At 39.9% G+C, this 17,653-nt stretch overlaps 2 long non-coding RNA genes across 2 annotated transcripts in view; one reads left to right on the top strand and one right to left on the bottom strand.

The window, feature by feature from the left end:
• Positions 1–12,556, top strand: part of LOC130284397 (uncharacterized) — a 47,816-nt gene extending 35,260 nt beyond the window's left edge. Inside the window, exon 3 of the long non-coding RNA XR_008847012.1 lies at positions 12,512–12,556. This is a non-coding gene — a long non-coding RNA (uncharacterized LOC130284397). The remainder of the gene's footprint in view (positions 1–12,511) is intronic.
• Positions 10,682–17,252, bottom strand: LOC130284396 (uncharacterized). The gene is made up of 3 exons (XR_008847011.1): positions 17,173–17,252; positions 16,174–16,282; positions 10,682–11,301 (listed from the first exon to the last, which is right to left on the bottom strand). It is a non-coding gene; the product is annotated as an uncharacterized LOC130284396 (long non-coding RNA).
• Between the last annotated feature and the right edge of the window lie 401 nt (positions 17,253–17,653).

The following is a 17,653-nucleotide window of genomic DNA, read 5'->3' on the forward strand; positions in this document are numbered from 1 at the left end:
CTGCGGCAGCCCACTGTCATTACTGCACAGAGCGAGTTCGCTCTGCACGTAATGACGGGCAATACAGGGGCCGGAGCATCGTTACGTCATGGCTCCACCCCCCATGACGTCACGGCCCGCCCCCTCAATACGAGTCTATAGGAGGGGGCGTGGCGTTCATCACGCCCCTGCCATAGACTTGCATTAAGGGGATGGGCCGTGATGTCACAAGGGGCGGAGCCATGACGTCATGCTGCTCCGTCCCCTGTATCGCCCATCATTACGCACAGAGCGAACTAATCATAGCAGGGTGCCGCAGCAGCGACCCCGGGGGTCCCCAGCAGCGGGACCGCGGCAATCTGACATCTTATCCCCTATCCTTTGGATAGGGGATAAGATGTCTAGGGGCGGAGTACCCCTTTAAAGTGGAGAGAGGAACCTTAATAAAAAATTTTGCTTGGGTATCTCCACTGACTTATTCATACAGTAAGATATTTATGGCATACTTACTAACTGCCCTGCGAATCAGATCACAGGTCTGGGTATTTCTCATGGTTTTTGGTTGTATTCATGGGTAAAACAAGGATTACAAATTTTACAAAATTTCGGATTGAAACGTGGTTATACAATAGAATAGTGTAGATTTATAAGCCATGTAATGCTCCCAGTCATGTTTCAAGGCTCTTAAAGGGAACCAAGAAGCAGATTTTACCATTTATAATGCTTGGTAATGTGTTACATATGGTAACATTTTTATCCTCATCATCCCCGAGGGACATTTTTTCCTGCAAGGATGGTGAGGAAATGAAGTTATAAAGTCCCTCTGGGTGGGGGAGTTATACTTACTGGGCCCTGTCACTCCTGTCACTGTGGTTCCGCCCCCTCGGCTTGATTGACGGACCACGAGATCACTCACTTCGTCTGCTTAGGGACCAGAGCAGTGACATATGACATATCCTTACCATCCCTGCAGACAAAAACGTCCCCTGGGGATGATGAGGATAAAGATTTTATCATATATAATGCGTTGTCAAGCATTACATATGGAATATTCTGCTGCTTGGTTCCCTTTATAGGGTGTTAGGCATCAAATTGCAAGCTTCCTTCTTTAGGTAGTGCTAGAGAACAAATCCTTTTCCTTCTGGAGGACAGCTACTTTGTATATTTTTGTTCTCAGTGGCGCATTGCATGGCCTGTAAGTCTCCACACACCAATTTAGCAGTTTCTTCAAGGAGAACGTTTACCCCCCATTTCTTAAATTGGTGGATGTTTTGAGTCTTGATTTATTGCATCTCTCAGATTGAATAGATTGGGCAATGTCTGCAACATTTTAGCCATTATTGGATAGTTTACATAATATAATATGCAATATACAATCTATATAGCACAGGAAGTTTGCGTAAACACTATACAAGGTGCGAATGACTTGTTTTTTTATTCACCTTTACAGGCTAGTATACATGTTTTGCAGAAAAGCACAAAAACATGATTTATGTTGCTATCGAGTTGACAGTTTTTTTCTGGTAAAACACAGAGGGCAGCGCAGGCCTGAGGGAGAACCATTCAAAGAAATCCAAAGACCTCTTCAACAACATTAAGAGACAAGAAGGTCACCTCTAGAACTGCTAAAAATACAGCAGCAGAGCGCACACTAACACCCAGTGCTGGAAACGGCTGTACAGCAGAGTGTGTCAAGTGCTCATTTGTTGTATATCCTGGGGACACATAGGAAATTTGTGAATTTATCAATGTCGCTGCTAACATTCTGCATTCAAGGCTCTTGGAAGGCTGCTGACAGTGCTTTCCTGAAGTTATATGCTTGGAGAACAAGCATTTTAACCCTATGCCTACTGATCATCACTGATATCACAATTACATTGGTCAAAGAGTTAACAGTGGAAAGTCTGTAGTTAAAAAGGGTATTCAGTTCTAATAAATAATGTTCTTATGCAATATTATTATTATTATACTTTATGTACCAATTCCTCACATGTGTCAAGATCTCTCACGGAAGCCGATGGATGGAAACCATCCTTGTTTATACCCAGATGATGCATTTCTCTCCTTAACTTGCACTTGTCAGTCAGGTGCACGGCCTGTTATAAAAACTGTTATTAGAGCTTTGTACTTCTGTCATTTTAAAACATTTTTAAAATCATGGAGAGCTGAAACAAGTACAGTAAATAATTACATAATAGAATCAATAAACTGTATTGCGTGAATTATATTATGCTATTCGTGTCATTTCACTTACAGCATTTGTTTTTTTAAAGCTACTACAGTTCTTAAAGGGGTTATCAAGGAAAAAAACTTTTTTATACATATCAACTGGCTCCAGAAAGTTAAACAGATCTGTAAATTAGCAACGTAACAGATTGTCAGCTCACCCGGTCACCGCATGGCAGAATAATCCTCCAAGATTAGCAGGTAGATGCCAGCGGATAAGAAACTTCACCTTTATTTTCATCGCATTAAAAGCATGGACATGGAGAGACTTCAATAGGACAAACGAATAAAAACCTGGACGCGTTTCAGGTCATGTGACCTTTCATCAGATGCATGGTGGGAAGCCGAAGGGGGAAGAATATATCCAGTCATGCAAATGGAACAGGTGTGTGAAAACCACCATGCTGGGATTAACCATTTAAATTCCAAAATTTGCAAATTCCCTTCAGCTAAGCACCATAGATACAAGCAAGTACATCAAAAGAGAAATTTCATTTTAAGATACAAATATCATTATGTAAAACAATTTCTTTATAAGGAAACTAAACACAAACATGGGAATGTAACTATAACAGCTATGAATTGACACATTCATCAAAAATAACAGTTTCCATTGTGCTGAAGTTACATGAACAATCAATCAATAATGTAGAATAACGTCTGACTTCAAATTCAGACCATGCGGTTGAAAAGTGCATAGAGAATAAATCCAAAAAAATCTCTATTATGTAATAGTTTAACACGATCGCCTCCCCTATCCGGTAAATGTACGACTTCAATACCCGAAAAGGAGAAATCAGAAACATTGCCAACATGGACATTTTTAAAGTGTTTCGATACAGTTGATGCGTTTGTGTATGAACTGCCGCTAGTACCCCTCAAATGTTCCTGGATACGCTTTTTTAATGGTCTTTTAGTGCTGCCAATGTAGGAAATTTGGCAGCTCTTGCAATCTATTTTATACACCACATGGGTAGACTCGCAATTAATAAATTGTTTTATAGGCACAGGTTTCGAATCTGGGACCTGCATCACAGAGGTCTTAGCAGCATATTCACACACAACACATCTGGATAAACCGCATTTAAAAAAAACTTTTAATTTGAGCCACGATGGACGGGAACAAGCAATAGTTGGAGGGGGTAGGGCACTAGGAGATAGAAGATTACCAAAATTAGGGGCCCGTCTACTAGAAAAATTTATAAAATTTTTTAAATATTTATTCAAGATCATGTCCTGACATAAAATCGGTAGAAATTTGTTAATAATCTGTTTAATGTTGTTAAATTCCAGACAATAAGTTGTTACAAATGTAAGTTTAGACAGGGAATTAGAAGGCGCAGATTTGAGTTTAGGGATAAGAAGATTGTCCCTAGTTTTATATTGAACTCTGCATTTGGCTCTATTCAGACACCAGGGTTGATAACCCCTGTGTCTTAAACAATGAAAAATGTTTTTCGACTCAATTTGAAAAGCTTCCTCCGTAGAGCAATTCCTGCGAGCACGAGTCAGTTCACCCACAGGAACCGCTAAAACCGTATGTTTGGGATGACATGACTCCGCTCGTAGGATGGTGTTACCTGCCATAGACTTTCTGTATGTAGAAGTGTGAACACGTTCCTGTTTAATTTCAAGTTGAATATCGAGAAAAGGGGTGATAGATTTGTGCCAGGTAGATGTGAAAAATAAATTGTGAGGGTTATTATTGACATAATCCACGAAACAGGATGCACTAAGATCAGAGGACGACCAAATGATGACATCGTCCACATATCTCCCATAACAAACGATATGGGAGAAAAACGGGTTATTGTCACAAAATATGTATTGCATTCCCACCAGTGGACAAAGATGTTAGCCACCGACGGGGAGGATTTAGCTCCCATAGAGGCACCCATCCTCTGAACATAGTACTTTAATGCATCTAAAATAAACTGTCAAAAATCTTCACTGTACGTAGAAAAATTGTGCATGATATCCGAAACAACGCGAAGAGAAAGTGAATGTGGTAGAGAAGAATAAAGGGATTCGATGTCCATAGTAAGCCTAGAATAAGAAGTTTTCCATTTAATTTTATCCATTATTGACAACAAATGTTGGGAATCTTTTATATGGCTAGGAGACTAGGGGTTGGAGAAGGGAATCGACCCATTCACATAGGGGTTCATTAAGGGAACCGATTCCCGCTACCATGGGTTGCATAGGAGGTGGGAAACAGTCCTTATGAATTTTAGGTAATGAATGAAAAATAGGTGTAATAGGGTTGGAAACCCACATATAATCAAATTCTTTTTGTGAAGGAACCCCTAGGGATACGCCGTCCCATAATAGTGATTCCAATTTAGTAGAAAACAAGGCTGTGGGATTGTATGCAATAGGAGTGTATGTAACTTGATCACTTAAAATAATTTTATTAAGCATGCAATAGAGATCTACATCCATGCATATAACAGCCCCCCCCCCTTGTCAGCCGATCGAATAATCCAATTTTTATTTTCCCTTAACTCCTTAAGAGCAATTCTTTTCGATTTGGTTAAATTGTCAACTCTACGCCCTTTATCAGTACGTTTAAGCTCAATTAACTCCTTCATGACCATATCCTGGAAGGTATAGTGTTGACAGGATAAAAATCCGGGTTTTTGGTTTTGAAAGAGGGCGACGTAGACACCAATGCTGTGTGTCGCCGTGTTTCAAAATCAAGTGACAATAAATCACAAAAAACATTTTGTTCCTGAAAGGAAGAAAAATTGTTAAGAGACACATTTGAAACAATAGGAATTTCATCTAGCGTAGGAACAGTACATAACTCTGTGGAATCCACTGAATCAAAATGCTTTTTTAAGGTTAAAGATCTAATGAACTTGTTAATGTCCAGAATTGTATTATACACATTACAGTGAGTGGATGGTGAAAAACCCAGTCCCTTGGCCAAAACAGAAATATGAGAGGAACTTAAAGTCAATGGTGACAAAACAATAATGTCCAAGTTTTCGCTTACTTGTAGCGCCTCTTGTTCTCCCTGGTTGATCTTCTTGGATTTGTGTTTCCGGCACCCTCTTCGCCTGCGGTTTTTGGACGTCTTAAATCAGTGGTGGAATTTGTCGGATTATTGGTTTTGTGCAGTATGAAGCATCAGATTGTGTGTCACAATGTGTCTGAAAGTGACACATTGATTTTTGGAATTAGAATTATATTTCCTAGGGTTATGGCTTGATCTGTCTCCTTTTTTTAGAATATAACGAGAGGGTAGAAATCTGTCCCAAGCTCCTATCTCTAGTGCCCTACCCCCTCCAACTATTGCTTGTTCCCGTCCATCGTGGCTCAAATTAAAAGGGTTTTTTAAATGCGGTTTATCCAGATGTGTTGTGTGTGAATATGCTGCTAAGACCTCTGTGATACAGGTCCCAGATTCGAAACCTGTGCCTATAAAACAATTTATTAATTGTGAGTCTACCCATGTGGTGTATAAAATAGATTTCCTACATTGGCAGCACTAAAAGACCATTAAAAAAGCGTATCCAGGAACATTTGAGGGGTACTAGCGGCAGTTCATACACAAACGCATCGAATGTATTGAAACACTTTAAAAATGTCCATGTTGGCAATGTTTCTGATTTCTCCTTTTCGGGTATTGAAGTCGTACATTTACCGGATAGGGGAGGTGATCGTGTTAAACTATTAAATAATAGAGAATTTTTTTGGATTTATTCTCTATGCACTTTTCAACCGCATGGTCTGAATTTGAAGTCAGACGTTATTCTACATTATTGATTGATTGTTCATGTAACTTCAGCACAATGGAAACTGTTATTTTTGATGAATGTGTCAATTCATAGCTGTTATAGTTACATTCCCATGTTTGTGTTTAGTTTCCTTATATATATGAGTAAAGAATTTGTTTTACATAATGATATTTGTATCTTAAAATGAAATTTGTCTTTTGATGTACTTGCTTGTATCTATGGTGCTTAGCTGAAGGGAATTTGCAAATTTCGGAACTTAAAGGGTTAATCCCAGCATGGTGGTTTTCACACACCTGTTCCATTTGCATGCCTGGATATATTCTTCCCCCTTCGGCTTCCCACCATGCATCTGATGAAAGGTCACATGAACTGAAACGCATCATGCCTGGCGCTTATTCCAAGGTTTTCATTCGTTTGGCCTATTGAAGTCTCTCCATGTCCATGCTTTTAATGCGATGAAAATAAAGGTGAAGTTTCTTATCCGCTGGCATCTACCTGCTTTCTTCTAGATTTGTAAATTACCACTATTATAAAATCTTAATCCTTTAAGTACTTATGAGCTTCTGAAGTTAAGGTTGTTCTTTTCTGTCTAAGTGCTCTCTGATGACACGTGTCTTGGGAACCACCCAGTTTAGAAGCAAATCCCCATAGCAAACCTCTTCTAAACTGGGCGGTTCCCGAGACACGTGTCATCAGAGAGCACTTAGACAGAAAAGAACAACCTTAACTTCAGAAGCTCATAAGTACTAAAAGGATTAAGATTTTTTAATAATAAGTAATAATAAGTAATAAGTAATTTACAAATCTGGTTAACTTTCTGGAGCCAGTTGATATATTAAAAAAAAAAGTTTTTTTCTGGATAATTCCTTTAATGCATTTTTTTCAGTTTAAAGGGATACTCCGCTTCTAGACATCTTATCCCCCTAGGATAAGGATAGTGGATAAGATGTCTGATCGCACGCAGGCTGGCTGCTGGGACCCCCTGCGATCTCCAGGTCGCCGACCCCCCCTCCCGAAGACATGAATGGAGGGGGGTGTGGGGTGCCGGCCTGGAGATCGTGGGGGTCCCAGCAGCCAGACCTCCCACGATCAGACATCTTATCCCCTATCCTAGACATCTTATACCCTATCCCTCTGGGCTGCCACACAAACAGCCTAGGACCCCATTTTACTACTCCCTGAAACAAAATATTTTCTGCTTCAACGTGTAGTAAAATGGGGTACTAGGCTGTGTGTGTGGCAGCCCAGAGGGATAGGGGATAAGATGTCTAGTGCCAGAGCACCCCTTTAACCTCTTAAGGACGTAGGGCATACCTGTACGACCTACGCCCGGTCCCGGTGTTTAAAACGGGGTCACACCGATCGTTGTGCCGCCCGCTATTAACCCTTCAGACGCAGCGGTTGACCGCCACGTCTGAAAGTGAAAGTAAACGCTTCCCGGCAGCTCAGTCGGGCCGATCGGGACATTGCGATAAAATCGCGATGTTCTGATCAGCTAGGACGCAAGCGGAAGTCCCCTTACCTGTCTCCGCCGTGTCCAATCGGGGTTTGATTGCTCCAAGCCTGAGCTACAGGCTTGAGCAATCGAGCCCCTATCTCGCTGATCCATGCAAAGCTATGGCTTTTCAGGGATCAGCATAAGAGATCATTGCTTGCAGTGCTATAGGTCCCTATGAGAGCTATAGCACTGCAAAAAAAAAGTGGAAAAAAAAATGTTAACAAAGGTCATTTAACCCCTTCCCTAATAAAAGTTTGAATCACCCCCCTTTTCCCATAAAAAAAAAAACTGTGTAAATAAAAATAAACATTTCATATCGTCGTGTGCGGAAATGTCTGAAGTATAAAAATATATTAATTAAACTGCACAGTCAATTACGTACGCGGAAAAGAAATTCCAAAGTCCAAAATAGCGTATTTTTGGTCACTTTTTATATCAAGAAAAAATGAATTAGAAAGCGATCAAAAAGTCCAATCAATACAAAAATGGTACCGATAAAAACTTCAGAACACGCTCAAAAAAATTAGCCCTCATATCGTCCCGTACGCGGAAAAATAAAAAAGTTATAGGGGTTAGAAGATGAGAATTTTTAACATATAAATTTTCCTGCATGTAGTTATGATTTTTTTCCGAAGTACGACAATATCCAACCTATATAAGTAGGGTATCATTTTAACTGTATGGACCTACAGAATAAAGATAAGGTGTTATTTTTACCGAAAAATTCACTGCATAAAAACGGATGCCCCCAAAAGTTACAAAATGACATTTTTTCCTTCAATTTTGACGCACAATGAATTTTTTTTCCGTTTCGCCGTGGATTTTTGGGTAAAATGACTAATGACACTGCAAAGTAGAATTGATGGTGCAAAAAATAAGCCATCATATGGAATTTTATGTGCAAAATTGAAAGCGTTATGATTTTTAGAAGGTGATGAGGAAAAAATGAAAATGCAAAAACGGAAAAACCCTGCGTCCTTATGAGGTTAAGTGAAGAGGAAAGACTTAGGGCCCATTCATATGGCAGAATTTCCTCACCGTATTTTCTCTACTTCTCCATACAAAAACCATGGCACACAAGTTGTATGAAGCGGATTAAAGTAGAATTTCCATGTGGAACAAAGCCTATTGATGTCAATGGAAGGTACTGACAAAGAGTATTTTCTGCTTCAATGAGTAGTAAAATGGGGTCCTAGGCTGTGTGTGGCAGCCCAGAGATGGAGAGACCAGAAGATAGTGAGAGACTGGCTGCCCTGAAGCCTACTTAGGGGCCTATCCATCCAAGTCTAGCAGAGTGAGCGGACTAGTGGATGGAATGGTAACATTAGTTATTACACTGTGATCTAAAAAGTAAAAGACAACCTGTGTAAAGTTACAGTTTCACCATGGTTACCTGCTTTTACGTATTTTCACAAAAAAAAAAAATTGAACTTGAGCCATCTCCCTGTGTTATGTAGCACATATGCAAGGTGCATGCTGCAGGTACTGCTTTTTGCATGTGTCTTGCTGTGTCTGGTAGTGCAGCTAAGAGTCATTTCCCACTGCTGTTGACGTCCGACCCGTTCAGGGTCCGCTCGGCACTTTTTTTCTTGCACTGAACAGATCCTGAAACGGAATAGAGCACAATGTAAACTGCCAGGTACTGACAGACCCCCCTTTACTTGAATGGGGTCCCTCAGGGGTCTGGTAGTTTAGCGGGATTTAGTGGAGAGAGAAAATGGTGCATTCGCCATTTTTTTTCTCTGCTAAACTCCCGTCGCTCTGATGGAGCTGCTGATGGAGCTCCGCAGTCCAACGGCAGTGTGAAAGTATCCTAAGCACTTTTATTAAAAGGTTGCATTCTAATTTGTAAGACTCCTGTATCCAACCCATGTACCCAGTATTCTACAGATCACAAATGGCCACACATTTGAACCATAATGATGGGTCTTAGTCTGTATATTATATCCTCTATATTGTGTATTGCGTATAGAGGATATAGATTTATATTGATTCATAATTAGCTGAACTGAAAATGACTTTAATACTTCACAATGTACTGTTGTCTGACTTAATTTAATGCTGGTTCTGTATAAAACAGAAACATGAATGAAGGAAAAATCTTTCCTTCAAGAAGAATGGGGAATTGGAAAAACCTTCACATCTAAGCACTATATAGAATCCACTGGTGTATTCCTGTGTGAAGGATTTATTGCCTGAAGTGAGAGAATTGTATCTAACATTGACCTTTATCTTAATACAGTCACAGGTGAAATTATGCTTAATGTTACTGATTGCCCACAAATGTAGCCGCTATGGACCAAAGTCATTCCTCAGATAATACTTATTATACTGGATTAATATTATTATTCACATTGAGTTAGCTTTTCAGCACATTACCATATTAGATAGATAGCTTCTATAGCTTTTATTGGCTGGCCATTTACAATAGTGCACCTGAGATGATGCCATGTATGTTCCTCACAGGAATTAAATATGTATTTAAAGCTACTCATTTCTAGTATATGTATTCCAAAGTTACCAAGGCAATTCTGGGGAATTAAAAGAGGTTGTTTGGTTAAAAAAAAAAAAAAAAAAAAAAAACAATACTATATATGGGTACTGTGAATTAATAGAAGGTGGCCCTGAATTTAGGAACCTCAGACCAGAGCAGAGAGCAGTTTCAGAGAGTCTCTCATGCTTGGGATCCCTTCATGAATGTGACTTACCACTGATTTCAATAGACAATTGAACAGTTATTGTTTTGTTTCCTCTGCGCCCAGATTTCCCCAGACATATATAGCTGATTTCTTGGGAGATGACAGCAGTGGAAGACATTAGGATTAAGTAATGGGATCATCCATACGAAAAGGATTGTCCAAAGCAGACACCCCTGTTAATTTCCATATAGTGCAAGAAAACAAAGGCTTTGGTAACATAGGTTTCTTATGCAGTATGCACAGCCCAGTGGTAGCACAAGTAGTACAATTGGCAGGAAACTTGTGGGATGGCTGAAGCTTAAAGTCCTCATGCCAGTTGCCGTCTGTGTCTCACTAGTCACTAGGGCTTGAGGGCTCCACACCTATTGTAGACTGGCAGTTACCTGTGGTAAAACCCGCGTAGTGTCTGGGTCCATGGTGGTTATGTATAAGGATGAGGCAAGACAGTAACTTGAACAGCTTAAAGTTGCTTTACTGAAAATCATCAGATTCATCTACAAGGGAGGCAGAGTTATTTATGGACATTTATCAACGGGTTTAGTCAGGTTTTCTTTACTATAATTGTCGCAACTGTGACTACGCAATTTTTCGTGCAACATTTTGACTGGAAAGCGAGAAAAGCAAGTTTTCCAAATATTAACTACTTAGTAATAATTTTAAAATGGACTACGGGTAGTCAGGTATTTATTAACTGCGACAGTCGCAACTGCGCAAAAAAAAGTCGCAACAGGGTTAAAAATTGACTAAATTTACTCGAGCTCAAACATGGAGGAGAAAAAGCTACTACCAAAGTAAAAAAGGAAAAATTGCTTACGTGAAAGAAAATTATCAACAGGCTGAAACCAGTTGATTCATAAGTCACACATAAGAAAAAAAAAAGTAAGGAAAAAATTACTAAAAAAAAGAATACATAAGCAAACATTGATAAATGTCCCTCAATGAGCATTAAAAGGCAGGTTTTTGGCTAAAGAAGAGTAATTCACAGTGTTGGTCTTCCTAGGTTACCCATAGCTGGTCCATTTTACTCTAACCCTTATTCTTTCTCTCTGAAGGAGACAGTTACTGGATCCTGGTAGAGCTCCAAGGTAGCATAACACGTCCACTTATCTTCTCGAAGAGGACTAGTGAGGGGAACACCTTGCACAGAAAGTCTTATCTGGAATAAATAAATAACCCCAAGCTGGTTTATTTCTTAAGTAGTTAAAAACCACAATGTTTATTAATCATAATCTGCATGATTATTTAAGGAAAGTCAATCATATTAATTCGAATTTCAAATCCTAATTTTAAAAACTTTCATTTGATTTACATGTCTGCACATAACTTTATTTACCAAAAATTACTTTTTAACCAAGAAAAAAACAACTCTAAAATCTTGGCCACAAGGTGTCTTACTTCCCAGCAATCTGCTGTCTGTTGATAAGGGATATTTGTCTCTAGTAACAGATAGGTCAGGACAGAGCACAAGAACTTAGCATGCGCTATGTGCATTAGAAGGCCTGAGAAAGCCTGGGCTCTGTATCTGCAAGCTGAGTAAGTCTGACTGCTCAAGATGGTCCATGCTGTTACTGAAAGGTAAATTAAGCCTTCACTATCATCTTTGATCATCGATAAAACTCAGGTTGGCTGTCCCTTGTGAGAATACCAAGAAAATACCTAAGGAGCTCAATAATAGCAGTGAAAACTCTAAAATCGCCATGTCACTGAAGGGTTAAAGGATATCTGCATAAAAAAAACAACTTATCCCCTCCGCAGGATAGGGGATCAGTGTCTGATCACGGAGGGTATGACCGCTGGGACCCTCGCGATCTCCCAAACGGGGCCCCGCATTGCTGCTCTATGTGAGTAGCTAATGCATGTAGCGTCGACCTCTCTCAGGTCGACAGTACACCCCCTCCACGCCCCCTCCCCATACAGTTCTATGGGAGAGCCACAAACGCTGCCTCCTCACCTCTCCCATAGCGATACATGGCAGAGCTGTGGCCCTGTGTAGTAGATCGCGGGGGGGTCCCAGCAGTCGGACCCTCCCGCAATCAAACACTAAAACACCTGTGGATAGGGGATAAGTTATGTTTTGCTGCAAATGTCCTTTAATCTAATAAAACCAGGTATTTTGTCCCCATATTTATTGCAAAAGTACAGAGCATACAAGCCCACAAAGGGAAAGCATACAGGACATTCCACATGTAAAGGATAAGTGAGCAGTCACAACTGAAGTAGGCATTATATCAGCCGAAAACAGAAAAAACTAAACAACAAAAACATTAAGATTTAAAAAAAAAAGCCAAGTTATTACATGTATTTCAGTCAAAACAGTAATATAAGAATTGCTAACCAGTAATTCCTACGTGTACCAATTTTTACAGCGCTCAGATAACCTCCGCAGCTTCAAAGACAATGAATGAAGTGGCAATGTGCATGGGCGACTCAACGCTTTATTCCAAGGTGAGACTCAAACCCACATTCTCGAGATTATGAGTGGTCTCAGTGGTCAGACTCCCTGCGATCTGACACTTATCTCCTATTCTGTGGAGTTCCACTTTAACAATACAAAACAGCTACAGTAGCATGAACACTATAAAATATATCATAATAGAGCAGAAATATCAAAGTACATACTGAATGAAACAAGGCAATTTCCATGTGACCAAACCACCAGACTCATAAGGATCCCAGCGGGACACTGCATTAAAAGACATCAGCTCCCCTGTTTTTAGCGTCACATTGGCTCTGCTTTGCAGCTGCATACATTTCAACTTATGTGGCTCACTGAGATATGAGCCTACAATAAAAAATAGAGCAACAGGTGGGGAAATAAATATGTAGAAGTGCAAAAGCCTCCAAAATGATAACCCAAGCTCCACAGATCTGGCAAGAAAGGAGAGACAACACAAGCTGTAACTCAATCGTTTATTACTCTAGCAATTCCCCTCGGAATAAAAAACACTATTGAATAAGTCTGCAAAAAATAAGTCCCAGTGCCTGCAAATAGGAAGTTCTTCTTAGAGAGTGCTTGTCAGTACAAAACATACAGATGCAACATATTTTGTGTTAAAGGGAACCAGTCAGATGCTTTCAGATAGTGTAAAGACTTTTTTTCTCCACTAAAATCCTGCAAAGTAACAGAAATCTAACGGAAACCCAACAGACCCTACTCAAAGTCAATGGAACCTGTTGGGATCTATTGGTGTTCCTTGTGACACACTCTGTCCTGTTCGATTATCAGCTTATGTAACGGAGCTCCCGAATGGAACCCCATAATGCTGACGTGAACATAGCCTAATCAATCACAGCTCCAGGTAGGGGGTGAAAGCACCTTCACAGGCATACGTTTAGATTTGTGGACTTCTGTTAGTTGATCAATTTGTGTTTTTCATATATGCAAACAAGAAGCACGTGCCATATATCCTCTGGCTATAGATCATTTATCAGTTGTCTGTTCTTAGCTGCAAGAACAAATTTCCTTTTAGATATTGATGTTGCCACCACTATTAAAATATTAAACATCATTAATTAATCTCATTAAGATAGATCCATTCATCTTTACTAAAATCATCATTATGTATCTCAAATCAAATCATAGTAATAATATTTATACAATCTATCTAACTACATCAGTATTTTAAGGCTTGCTTGTTTTTCATTCAAAGAAAAAAAAAGTGGTGATACAACAGAAAAAACAAGCATGGAGCATGGAACATAGCTGATAAAGAAAAAGGGGAAAGGGAAGAAGAAAAATAAAGGGGGAGGTGGGGCACAGGATCAACAAAGTCTACCTTGGGTATCAAAAATTGAGAGTTTGGAAAATTAGAGTATTTAATTTTAAGTGTGAGATTCTGAAACTCTGGCACAGTGTTCTCACATTTCAGGTTTGCAACTCTTAAATCCAAAGCCAGGAACAGGACAAGTATAAAAAAATAGACCGAAGCTCCTCTTATTAAATCCAGTCTTGACTTGGGATACCCTAAAGGCTGCAGACACCTTAGGCCCCTTTCACACTATAAAAATACTTCCCTTATGAACGCCCGTTATAAAAAGCCTGGAAATCGCTAGTTATACGGCAGGTACAAAATCACTAATGGCCGTTAGAAAAGCCCATTTTAGCCTATGGGATTTTTCTATTAGCCGTTTCAACCCGTTATCGCCCGTTGTTAATAACGGCCATTATTTTGTGACGGGCGAATGAACGGGAGAAATAGTGCATGCACTAATTCTCCCATTACTATCGCCCGTCACAAAATAATGGCCGTTATTAATAACGGGCGACAACGGGTTGAAACGGCTAATAGAAAAATCCCATAGACTATAATGGGATTTTCTAACGGCCATTAGTGATTCTGTACCGGCCGTATAACTGCTGATTTCCAGGCTTTTTATAACAGAAGTATTTTTTATAGTTTGAAAGGGGCCTTAGTTAGAAACAAGCCAAACTGTCATTTTTGGTGGGACCTGCTGACCATCTGATGTGTATCAAAGCCTCCCGATTCCTCCCGATTCCTCCCGAAGGCATATGGTATTTTAACTGCCCATCCCTTTTGTTTTCACAGAAGTAAACCATCACCTGTCTACCCATTCAGAACACATGAATATTCAGCTGAGATGACCGTTTATGTGTATGCGGGAATCGGGTGAGATAGCTGTTCACTAAAAGCTACACACTATAGCCACTATACAATGGCCAAATCATATAGAATCATATGTTATATAATATATACTGTATTTATTGGCGTATAACATGCACTTTTAAAACTTTAATTTAAGGCAAAAAGACTGCCTGCGTGTTATACGCTGATAAATCTTCTGGTCTCTGATTTAAAGAGGCCGCAGCAGCAGCTGCTTGTTATGAATTAGCAGCACGGCCGCGGTCACTTTAAATCAGTGACCAGTGGCATCTCCTCCCCGCTCTGCTTTTAATTTTTCTTTCCCCCCCCCCCCCCATCATTCTCCTTTTCCCTGCTTTTCATAGTTTTTTTTAATTTTCCTTACCTGGCTGTGCTTCGGCAGGCCAGGTCAGGCAGCGGGTCTTGTGGGCTGCGGTCATTGAAGCAGATGACTGACGTCCTCTGCCGGCTTTTCTGCGCAGCATCAGAGACGTCACATTTCCTACAGTCGCCGCACTCCGAACTCTGACTAGCAATGGCTGCAGGAAATGAAAAGTGAGATCCCTGATGCCTCACAGAGGAGCCGGGAGAGGGCGTCATTCATCTGCTTCACTGACCACAGCCTACAAGACCCGCTGCCTGACCTGGCCTGCCGAAGCGCAGCCAGGTAAGGAAAATAAAAAAAATTATGAAAAGCAGGGAAAAGGGGGAATGATGAGGGAGGGGGGAAGAATAGCATAGGAGGAACATGATGGGGGAATGATGAGACAGGGGGAAATTATGAGGGCGAAATGATGGGGGGCATGATGAGACAGGATTGGGGATGATGAGACAGGGGCAAATTATGGTGGGGGAGGCACTAAAGGCTTAATATCTGTATGGCTAATGGTGGTCTATGACAGGGGGAAATGATGTGACATGGGGGGGATGATGAGACATGGGGGGTGGCGATGAGAGGGGTAAATGTGGAACAGGGACTGATAAAAGGGAGGAATGATGTGGCACTGAAGGGGATGGGACCAAACTGAGGTGCAAAAGAAGAAATCAAAGTTGGGGGGATGATGTGGCATTTAGTCTAAGTAATTTATTTTACCTTTTATTTTATTTTTACTTAAATATCTCTGTTAAAATGGGTGTGCGTGTTATACGCCAGTGCGTGTCATACGCCGATAAATACGGTATATATATGTATATATATATATATATATATATACACACATTATAATATAATATACTATAGAATGCACAAACAATACCCTAATGAAACCAATATACATTGATTAGATAACCCTACTGTGCAATGTCCACACAATATTGCTAAAGTGAGAACCTTCCCATTGTTGTGTAGACATTGCTTAGTAGTGTTGTGCAATCAACTTATATTTTTATTATCAGGGCATTGTTTGTGTCTTCTATAATGATATTACCTGTCCATCGGCCTCCATACATCTTCTGGTCTTCTAAGAAAATAATGAAGTTCCTGTACTGTATTCATGAAAGGTCGCAGTCCACACAATTGACAGCTCTGCAACTCAACTAAAAAGAATTTTATAAAATTTTACCAAATAAATACAAATATATGTCTTCATTAAATAAAAGTATATACAGCAAAAATAAATCCTTGGGGGCTGTCAGGGAAGAAAAATTAATTGGATCTATATCTTCATATGTAAGTATTTCCATGAAACTGTTATGCATTAAAACGCATATTGTTGCTAGGAAAGTAAATGCTTTTAAGCAAAAAAAAAAAAAAGCACATTTTGTAAAATGGTTTTCTAATCACGCTTTTTTCTTTGCTAAAGTAAGAGAACACCATCTGTTTCAAGAGAGACCAAAGCACTGATTGTAACTGCTGCATTAACCAGCTAATGGAGGTTGGAAGCTGCAAGAAACTGCCTGTGACAAATTAAAGCCTGTAATAAGAACCTATTTTGGGGCAACCAATGGCGATTTGCTCAATGGACCTCACATGTATAGGGTGAAGAAATCCTGTTCTGCATTGTAAGCTTAATAACACAATCTTTAATGTATATTATTGGAGAAGTATGTAAAGCTTTCTCCTGTGATTCCAACCTTTGATTATTCTATCTCTGATATAAGAAGGAACATTGCGTTTTACTAGTACTGTTCCAACCTTCATCTTTTTATTCCGCAGTTCAAGATAACATTTCTAAATTTTAAAAAATGCAACAGTGGCATTAATGGTGGCCTTTTATCATCTACTATTTCAAGACTATGTCCACCTTTGAAGACATTTTATTGCTCCACTGCATCAAAAATTAAAAATAAAGAACCGTTGATAAAAACATTAAAGGGGTACTCCGGTGGTTAATTTTTTTGACTATATGGCATCTTCTTTGTAAGTTTAGTTTTTTTACAATATACATGTGTTTTATGTTTTGGCAGCATGTGTGTGTTTTTCTTACCTGTTTGTTGGGCAGGAAGTTCTGTAGTTCAGAGGGTTTTCTTTTACTGTTGTCCACAGTTCTGAGTCTGTTGTGGACGAGATGTCACAGCTTATTTTCTCTGTCTGCATGAGAGGAATAAGCCACGCCCCCTCATCTCATCCAGCTGAGTACACAGCTCCTCACCTCCCCTCCCCCCTGCTCTGTATTCTAAGGACGCAGGTCTGCACAGGAGAAGGACCTCACAGAGAAGATAAGTGTTATCTGAAGGAGAGGATGAGAAGGTGCACGGGCTGGGGATGTATGGACTGCAGGGGAATAAATCTCATACTGGGAATGATCTCTGTGGGGGAGATTTATCAAAACCTGTGCAGAGGAAAACTTGCCCAGTTGCCCATAGCAACCAATCAGATCGCTTCTTTCATTTTTCACAGGCCTTCATAAAAATGAAAGCAGCAAGCTGATTGGTTGCTATCCGTAACTGGGCAAGTTTTCCTCTGCA

Source organism: Hyla sarda, chromosome 8, assembly GCF_029499605.1.
Source record: "Hyla sarda isolate aHylSar1 chromosome 8, aHylSar1.hap1, whole genome shotgun sequence".
In the NCBI taxonomy this organism is placed as follows: Eukaryota; Metazoa; Chordata; class Amphibia; order Anura; family Hylidae; genus Hyla; species Hyla sarda.